At 41.9% G+C, this 9,202-nt stretch overlaps 1 long non-coding RNA gene across 1 annotated transcript in view; it reads right to left on the bottom strand.

Annotated features, from left to right (window-relative positions):
• Positions 1–7,223, bottom strand: part of LOC121931724 — a 112,626-nt gene extending 105,403 nt beyond the window's left edge. The window contains exon 1 of the long non-coding RNA XR_006104195.1: positions 6,861–7,223. This is a non-coding gene — a long non-coding RNA (uncharacterized LOC121931724). The remainder of the gene's footprint in view (positions 1–6,860) is intronic.
• Positions 7,224–9,202: the final 1,979 nt, after the last annotated feature.

Raw genomic sequence — 9,202 nt, forward strand, 5'->3', positions numbered from 1 at the left:
ATCCGTCTTGACCGCTTTTTTAAAGCTGTCTAATGATGTTATCTGACGGATCTCATCTGGCAGGTCGTTCCAGAGTTTGGGGGCAACAGCAGAGAACGCCCTCTGGGAGGTTGCCACAAGCCTAGATTTTAAAGGCTGCAGTAAGTTCTTCCCAGAGGACCGGAGAGCGCGGGGAGGATTGTACGGGAGGAGGCGGTCCCTGAGATAGCTTGGACCCAAACCATTTAGGGCTTTAAAGGTGATAACCAACACCTTGTACTGGGCCCAAAAGCTGATAGGCAGCCAGTGGAGGGACCTCAAAACCGGAGTAATGTGGTCCCTCCTAGATGTTCCTGAGACAAGCCTGGCTGCCATGTTTTGAACCAGCTGTAATTTCTGAGTCAAGCACAGGGGTAGCCCCATGTAGAGTGCATTACAGAAGTCAAGGCGTGAGGTTACCAGCGCGTGCACAACCGTCTCGAGATCCCTTACTTCCAGAAAAGGGCGCAGCTGGCGTATCAGCCGAAGCTGATAACAGGCACTCCTGACCGTCGCATTTACCTGATTTGTCATCAGGAGCGACGAGTCAAGGAGCACCCCCAGACTGCAAACACAGTCACTGGAGGAGAGTGTGACCCCATCCAGGACTGGAGGTTGCAACCCAATTCTTGGTTTCGGGGCCGCTACCATGAGCACCTCCGTCTTGTCTGGATTCAGTTTCAATCTGTTTTTCCTCATCCAGCCCATTACCGCCTGAAGACATTCATTGAGAGAAGAGATGCCATCAGAATTCGAGGCTGACGAACGAGATACGGAGAAATAGATTTGGGTGTCATCAGCGTACTGATAACACCCAGCACCATGACTCCGTATTATCTCACCCAGCGGCTTCATATAGATGTTAAATAACATCGGGGACAAAATAGCCCCCTGAGGAACCCCACAAGTGAGGTACCTCTTACTGGAGCTACAGTCCCCGAGTAGCACCCTCTGAGACCTGCCCGAGAGGAGGGACCGGAACCACTGCATGGCAGTGCCCCCGATACCTAACCCCCTCAGGCAGTCTAAGAGGATGCCGTGATCTATAGTATCGAAAGCCGCTGAGAGGTCTAAGAGCACCAACAGGGTCACACTCCCCCTGTCAATGCTCAGACGCAGATCGTCGGTCAAGGCAACCATGGCAGTCTCAACCCCAAAGCCTGTCCTAAAGCCGGTTTGAAATGGGTCTAGATAATCGGTTTCATCCAAGACAGCTTGGAGCTGAAGGGCAACCGCCCTCTCGATCACCTTGCTCAAAAATGGCAGCAATGACACTGGCCTATAATTCCTCATATCCAGGGGGTCTAGGGAAGTATTTGGGGGGGATGGGGGAAACTGTTATAATGAAAGATGCAAAAAGATGTAAGAGATTAATATGGGGATTTTATTTGGTTGTATAATTTCAATAAAGAGTATTTTTTAAAAATGAAGCTCCTATTGCTATTGCTATTGAAAAGGGTGGGGGGAAGAGGAGAAACAGGCGCGCACCTGTTCCTCCTTTTCCCCCACTCTCCCATCTTTCTCCGTGCTCTCCAAAATGGCTTTGGGTGCTAGAAAGGGCATACATGCCATAGGTTCGGCACCATGGGCCTAGGGAGTCTACAAGCACCAAAGCCTTCAAAATCAGCCTTTGGGGGTCACATGTAGCTCCAGGCTTGCATTTGGCCCAGCTATGTACTACAGGAGAGCCAATGGATATTCTTTTTCTTGTATGTCCAGGGCTAGGATTCCCTCTCAAACTCTTGCAGGCAGAAGATTAAATCACATATCCTCCAATAGTTTCAGTTTGATAGAGACAGTCCCAATTAATCCTGTCATCCTACTTTCAAACTACTTTTAAAATATCCCAGTTTCAATCGCTTTCTCCCACTTTCCCTCTTTGCTCTCATCTTACTTCAATTGTTGCAAACTGAGTGCAAATTACTTTGAACTCAATTAACTAAATAGGGGAAAAGAAAAGAAGGGGGCAAAATCTTGCCTTTCAGAAAGCTCAGGCAAAAGCTAACTAGTGCAACCTCTCGTAGTTAGTGCAACCTCTTCATCGTCAGTAACTTTTGTCATATTGACCGCAGTCTAATGTTGCTTGATCAAATGTGTCCCAGTTTTCATTTGTGAAATACTGAAGGGCATAACATTAGGGGTGACAATCATAGATTTGCGCTCAAGTAGAGTTGCATTTAATTCATCCAAGCAAACATGTAGAGGGGGTGAATACTGTATATTAGGGCATGCAACTGATTCCAGGCCAAGCCCATTTCTAAGTGCCCTATTCCACCTTGATCCATAGAAGTGGTCTAGATGAAAACAACCAGCCCCTGAGATACCTGCCATTATGGAGAGGGAGTTGCAAGGCCCATCTCCTGTTGAACCCCTAAAACCCCAAGTGGCAGAGCTGATGAGTTCTAAAGGTGTTTTCTATATGCTGCCAATAGAAATGGAGCCCAAGTGACAATTGTTGAGGATTGTCATGCTTGTCACTGCAAAATAAGTGCTGCCCAGTGTTCACCATTCCCATATGAAACCTATCTACACATATGTGACATAGGCAAATGCTAAGCTTCTGCTTAGTCATTCCTTCAGAAGGTAGTAAGCAGGCCCCTTGACAGACCAGAAAAGAAGATACTGATCTCAACATGTGCCCACCTAGCTTCTGTTAATCCGAAAGAGCTTCAAAAGACTGAGTGCTGAGCAGTTTCATCCTGGCTCTCTTTCTGAGGACAATCAGGTACTATTTTGTCAATTTCAGTATAACCCTCAAGAAAAAGGATCTCATGAGAAAAGAATGATTTCAGTATCTCCCTGGGACATGTTTCCTTTTTACAACTTCACCCCACATAATTGCCTTCTCCTCATACCAGCAGATGTCCTGGAACCAATGCAGCCCAATTTATAACACTGCTGTTCACCAGCTGTTCCACAGAGCCGCTCTGCTGCCCATAGGTGATGCTGGTGCCGCCTGAGAATTGACCCGAATATCTCAGAAAATTGGGAGAATATTGCTGTTTTCTATGCTAGGTAAGTGTGTGCAGCTGCCCCATGTTTAGGAGCATTCTCCAGACTGTTTTTCAATGGATGGTTCTAACTTGTCCTGCAACAGCTACCATTCTGCTCATAGCTGTGAGAACAGAGTTTCAGTTGAACTGCAGTTGCACATATCCTGAAGAGAAGATCTGCTTTAACTTATACTGGATTTTGTCAAGGTCCCCACACATTTGCATAGCATGCCATTTTAACCCTCTGAACTGGGATTTCAGTGAAGAGATAAGAAGAAAACCAAGTTTTCTCCTGAACAGTATTAAGAAAGTAAACAATTCTTGGAGAAGAGATGTGGTGAATTCAGGTTTTAGTCCACACAGTAAAGGAGTGCTCCAAAGTGTTGAAACCTTTCCCCAAATATGTTCAACCCCCTGGAAAACTGCTTTGGAATTTGGACTGAAACCTGACATGGAAGCCACCAACTGCCACTAGAAAAGCAAAGAAGCATAAATGCCCAGTGAGGATGGTTGGTATATTAGAGTTAAGCTTATATGTATTCAGTAGACATTTATTTTAGTGCTCCATTTCTAGACATGTGCATTCTGTCAGTCAGTATCATTCGTGCTATTAGGCATCAAGAAGAACAACAGGAGACATTAGGCACAGTCACAGTGAAAAATAAGCATGCACCCCAAGGCAGGGAATTATTGTGAACACTTTCACCAGTATTAAAAGTTAGCCCCCTTTCTGTGATTTTTTTAGGTGAGAGGAAGTGGGAGGAGGGTTGCTTCATAAGTGATTAATGTGTGGACCTGCTTTGCACACATTGTCCTGAATGAGTTTTGACTGCCAACACATTCCTAATTGGCTAGGATGGCCCATGTAAACCAGTCTAGGAAATTATGCACTCATTTTAAGTTTTGCTCCTCAGTTATATCAGAGTTGAGTTTAATCCAGTTGGTTAGGTGACTGAATGGTTAAGATGTCTTCAGGTTCACAGTGTGATTTCTGACTGGCTGAGAGATATCTCCATGAAGAAGACAGGCATGTTACCAAAAAAGGGGAATGGTCTTAAAGCATCTGAATGCAGTGGAGGAAGAGGAGGAGGAGGTGGAGGTGGTGAGATAGTGATAGCAATATGTATTTTTTTTTTAAAAAAAAGTGTTTTTAAGATGGTTTTTAGCATTTAAATGGTTTTTACCACACTGACCAGTGAATAGATATGCCAATAGTCTGAACCTAGTCTAAAGAGGTTGTAATCAAGATGCAAAATTATTCCCATGTAGTTAAAACCTGAGAATCCTGAAAAGGTGAAATGGTGTAATGCTAGCAGGTTGATGAAGCAGTAAATCTGACTATACTGGGATGCCTCATGCTTAGGACTACAGTCATAGATTCAGCAGAGTAAAACACATATATACACTAGGAAGGTCAATGGAATGGAAGATGATTACAATTGCAGCCAGTTTTATCAGTGAGTCAGCTAAGGTCAAAGAGTTTTCATGTCAAGGTAGTTGGGTGGGAAGGCGATTTTAATAATTCTATTTGACCCCTGACTGGCCTGAAGGAATGTGTTCCAGGCCAGCTGTCTTTAGATGTGTGGTCACTGTCTCTTCTTATGGGTCCCTGCATCATGTTAAGAGGCACAGTGAGTTCCCATGGGAAGCACACTACAGTGCCTCAGAGTGCCCTGAAGATCTGAGCTTGCAATAAAGCTTTGTTAATCATTGCCTCCAGGCCTTGTCCTTTCCCAGTGCTTCATCCAGAGTATTCAAAAAAGGAGTGGAATTTGATATGGAAAGACACCGTGGCACATTGTTGCTTGGATTACTCTGCAAATAGTCTCTTTCCCACAACAGTATTTCCATTTGATGATATCTTTGTGTTAGTATGATCAGTTTAGATTGCGCAGAAGTCAATGGGATTACCTCATGTTAGCTCTGAACAGAATTGCTACAAGAACAGTTTGGGTGAGGGTGGGATATAAATAGCTGTCTGAAATAAGTCATTGGGGATCTGATTAAACCTTGGATTGGAACAGGTTGAGTTTGTCAAGGCTGGGCTATACCAAAACTACTTATATGATCTCATCTAAAGCACAAAGGTGAGATTTTCAAAGCCATTCCCCACATCATAGACTCAGAGTATTGCAAACATCAGATCTCCAGAGTTGTCTGCATAGAATCAAACGGTCTAATTGTGTGCCTTGTACAATATCCTATTTCACAGATTTGGATGAATTGAAAACATCCTGCTTACACAAGTAGTCCTGGGAGATTTTGTTGGATCTAACCTACTAAGGTTTAGCTCACCCTTAAGAGACTAGATTAAGAGACTAGAAGTACTGCTATGCAAAGCTTGAAAGCTAGCTTTCAAAAGTTGGATTGGGAACACTGATATAAGCTTCCCCATCCTGTGTTCACTATTTCTCATAATAAATTTGTAATTAACTAAAGCAAAACTGGCTACCTAGATGCATGTTCTTTCTTCACAAAATTTTGGTTCTAAATTAGTTTAGCTTCATTTTCAGTGAAAGCAATGGAGTATTCATCATGACTAATATTTTACATTGATCTCAACAGAAACTTAAGTACAGCTAATTTACTTGAGATCCAACCCAATGAAATTAAGTCTGATACATTAAATAGTGGTCTGGTAATTCAACACACCACTTTAAATTGTTCCATATTCATTAAAGTGAATCCAAGAAAATCCAGCAAATGCTGCACTCAGCGAAGTACAAGAGAGACCCTCTCACAGCCGCAGGAGTTTACCACGTACCATGCAGCTGCGGACAAGTCTACATAGGGACCACCAAACACAGTGTTCAAACATGAATAAAGGAACATGAGAGACACTGCAGATTGAGTCAGCCAGAATAATCAACAGTAGCAGAACGCGTTATAAACCATCCTGGGCATAAAATATTGTTTGAAAACACTACAGTTCTGGACTTTGCCAAGAATGCACAGGGAAGTCACTGAAATCCACAAACACCTGGGTAAGTCCATCAGAAAAGAAAAAGCCCTCAAAGTAAACAAAATTTGGCTACCAGTTCTGAAAAACAGCAAAATTGGGACTCAGCAAATGCAAATGAGAAACCACCCAGGCTCAGGAATTTTCCCAGCAGACAATGATCACTAATTAAACAGACATCAATCCTCTTTTGCCTATCCTCCTACCCTGAGGAGGCTATCAACAACAGAACAATACACAGATTAACATGGAAATCACTCCTCCCTACACAGGGTCACACAGTATATATATACTCAACTCTCTTCTGTGCTAGCATTCTCTGAAGATGCCAGCCACAGATGCAGGCAAAACATTAGGAATAAACTCTTCTAGAACATGACCACATAGCCTGAAAAACCCACAAAAAACATTAAAGTGATGCTCTAGTTTATTAACTAACAGTTTGGTTGGGTGATCCCTCAGTTAAAGCTTATCCTAAACCCTTTCTCATACTGTTTCCTTTCACCGAGTCTTTCCTTTAACTTCCCTCAGGCTACACAGTAACATTTTGATTCCTCATTCCCTTTCATTGCCCCCCCCCCCAACAGCCCTACTGACATCGGAGTATGAAAAGGTAGCTACGTGCCAGGTTGCCCCTTCTTATCTGGTCACAGTGTGTTCTCCTGAAGCAATTTTTTGGCCTGAGCTAGTGTGTATGTGTTTATGTGTATTTTATATGCTTTATTTTTATCAGAACAGGGATAGACAGTACATAATGTCTTCAGGCCGTACTGGTTACATAGCAGATAAGGGGAAGGTGGATTTTGTACATTCACTTGCCTGGCCATGAAGTTGCATTGCTTGCAGAGAAATAACTGTGGACACAACATGGATATTCTTTCCAGACTTACATGTAAGCACCTGACTTGTGTCAACAAATTGAGATCCAAGCTGAGATTTCATCTTCATGTGCTGACTGCAAAGGGGAAAGTCCATCACTTCTTCTTGTCTCTAGTTCTTTTCTTTCTTTCTGATTCTTTTCTCTACTCCTTCTTCTTCACATGTCTTTCCATCTCTGATTTTCTTAGCTAATTATTAATAATTGATCTCCAATCATTTACATGTCCACTGCTTTCAGGGCAGGATAGCTACTATCAAACTAATATTGTAGAAGAATCATTCTGTCTAGTTCTTCACACTTTACCATTGACTTGCCAACAATACAGTTCTGAGAATGTCATGCAAAAATGGAGATTTTTCAGTAAATGGTAAAAACATGGGTGCAGATATTAAAGTCCTGCAATGTACCAGAGAATGTATTTAAACAAACAATTTATATCCTGTTCTGAGTACCTTGTAACACTTAATATATCACAACTACACCATAAGCTAATAATAATAAAAAAAATCCCAAACCATCTTTAAATAATATCATAATGAAGACAAACGCTGCAGGTGAAAACCTGACACAGAGGTTATTTGTTGCATCAGGCATCATCTGCCTAACAAAACAAAATCTTCCCTACTAGGGAGATTTTTGCTAACTGATGTAAAGAGACAAAGTAACCCAAATGGGACTGTGGTGCCGTACTTGTGGCATGCCCTTGGAGGGCTAACTGATGTCAACATTGGTTTCTTTTTGGCATCAGGTCAAGACATATTTTTTTATGAAAGTTTTTGGAATCTAATTTACTTTTAAGCATACACATTTTTTTTTAAAAAAAAAATCTTAGCCTTTTAAATTTGTCTTATCTTGCTTCATTTGTTTAATACATTTTTGTCTTATTCATTTATTGATTTTAGTGTGGACCTGTTTAAATTCTCTATATTGTTTTGTCTGTTTGCTGCCCTGAGATCTCATGATGGAAGGAGAGGGATAAAACTATTATCATTTTCACCATCACCATCATCATCATCTGGGCATAGCTAGAGAAGGCTCCGTCTCTTTTCCCAACCAACCATGTCTCCATCATAAGTGAAACTGGAAAAAGGACCTCATCCTGGGATCTTATTGACCCAGAAACTCACAGGATAATATGGGAACAGATTACACCTTAGACAGGACTTAAACTGTTTATAGCTTCATAAGGGTAATCATCAACACTTTGAATTTTGTCTAGAAACATTGTGCAATTCTTGCAGGACAACAGTGGTCCCAGGAAACAGTACCTGCTAACATTGTTTTTGCCACATTCTGAACTGACATAAGTTGCAACTGACTTTTCAAACAGAGCCACTTTTAGTATGCATTTTAGTAGCCCAATCTTGACATAGCTGTGTCTTACCTTAGCCACAGCTGCCACCTGGGCAACCTGAAAGCAAACACAGGTCCAGGAGCACCCTAAATGTGCTAATCTTATTCTTCAAAGGAAGATGTATTCCATCTGAACCCCTATTTTACAATCCATTGCACTTCTAACCTCTCTCCTAACTAGGGTTACCAGATCTCAGGGCTTGGTCCTGAGTTTCCAGGTTCTATAGGTCACTTCCAGGTTGGAGATGAGGGTGCAAACTCTACAATTTTGAAGGGTTCAACTCCAGGCAAGAGGAATGGACAATATGCAGATCTCCACCTCAACTACTGAGTGGGATCTCATGCCTAGATATGCTAAAGGAAAAAAAAGAAAAAGAAACTATCCAGCAAGAGTGGGAGTTCTTGAAGAAGGAGCTGCCAAAAAAAAAAAAAAAAAAAAAAAGGAAAGGAAAGAAAGAAAGAAAGAAAGAAGAAATTGCAAAACAAACAAATAAATGAACACCGATTCCATGGAAGGAGAAAAATGGGAATCATCTATGTGGCTGTACAGGAAATGCAAGAAGGAAATGAAAAGCAAAAATAAAGAGTATGTCTAAAGAATGGAAGGAAGGACAAATCACCAAGGAAGAGAACACATGTGTAGCCCAAGCTTGCAGGAATAGTATGAGGAAAGCTAGACAAGCAAGAAGCAACAAAAGTTTTTTCGTTCTTTCCAGATATAATAAAGGCAAAAGAATGAGACAATCCACTGTTCTATATGGATGGTAAATGCTAACAGATCACAGTGAAAAGGCAGAACTACACAGTACCTATGATGCTTCAGTTTCTCCCCTCAAAAAGGAACTGTGTATTTCAATGCAGCAGCCGAGGCCTTGGCAAGGGATCTGGATTGCAAATCAAAATTGATAGGGAGTTAGTCAGGAATCACCTAGCTAAGCTAAACGAGTTCAGATCTGCAGGGCCTAGATGAACTACATGTCAGAGTACTGAAGGAACTTG

This window comes from Sceloporus undulatus, chromosome 1 (assembly GCF_019175285.1).
Source record: "Sceloporus undulatus isolate JIND9_A2432 ecotype Alabama chromosome 1, SceUnd_v1.1, whole genome shotgun sequence".
Lineage (NCBI taxonomy): Eukaryota > Metazoa > Chordata > Lepidosauria > Squamata > Phrynosomatidae > Sceloporus > Sceloporus undulatus.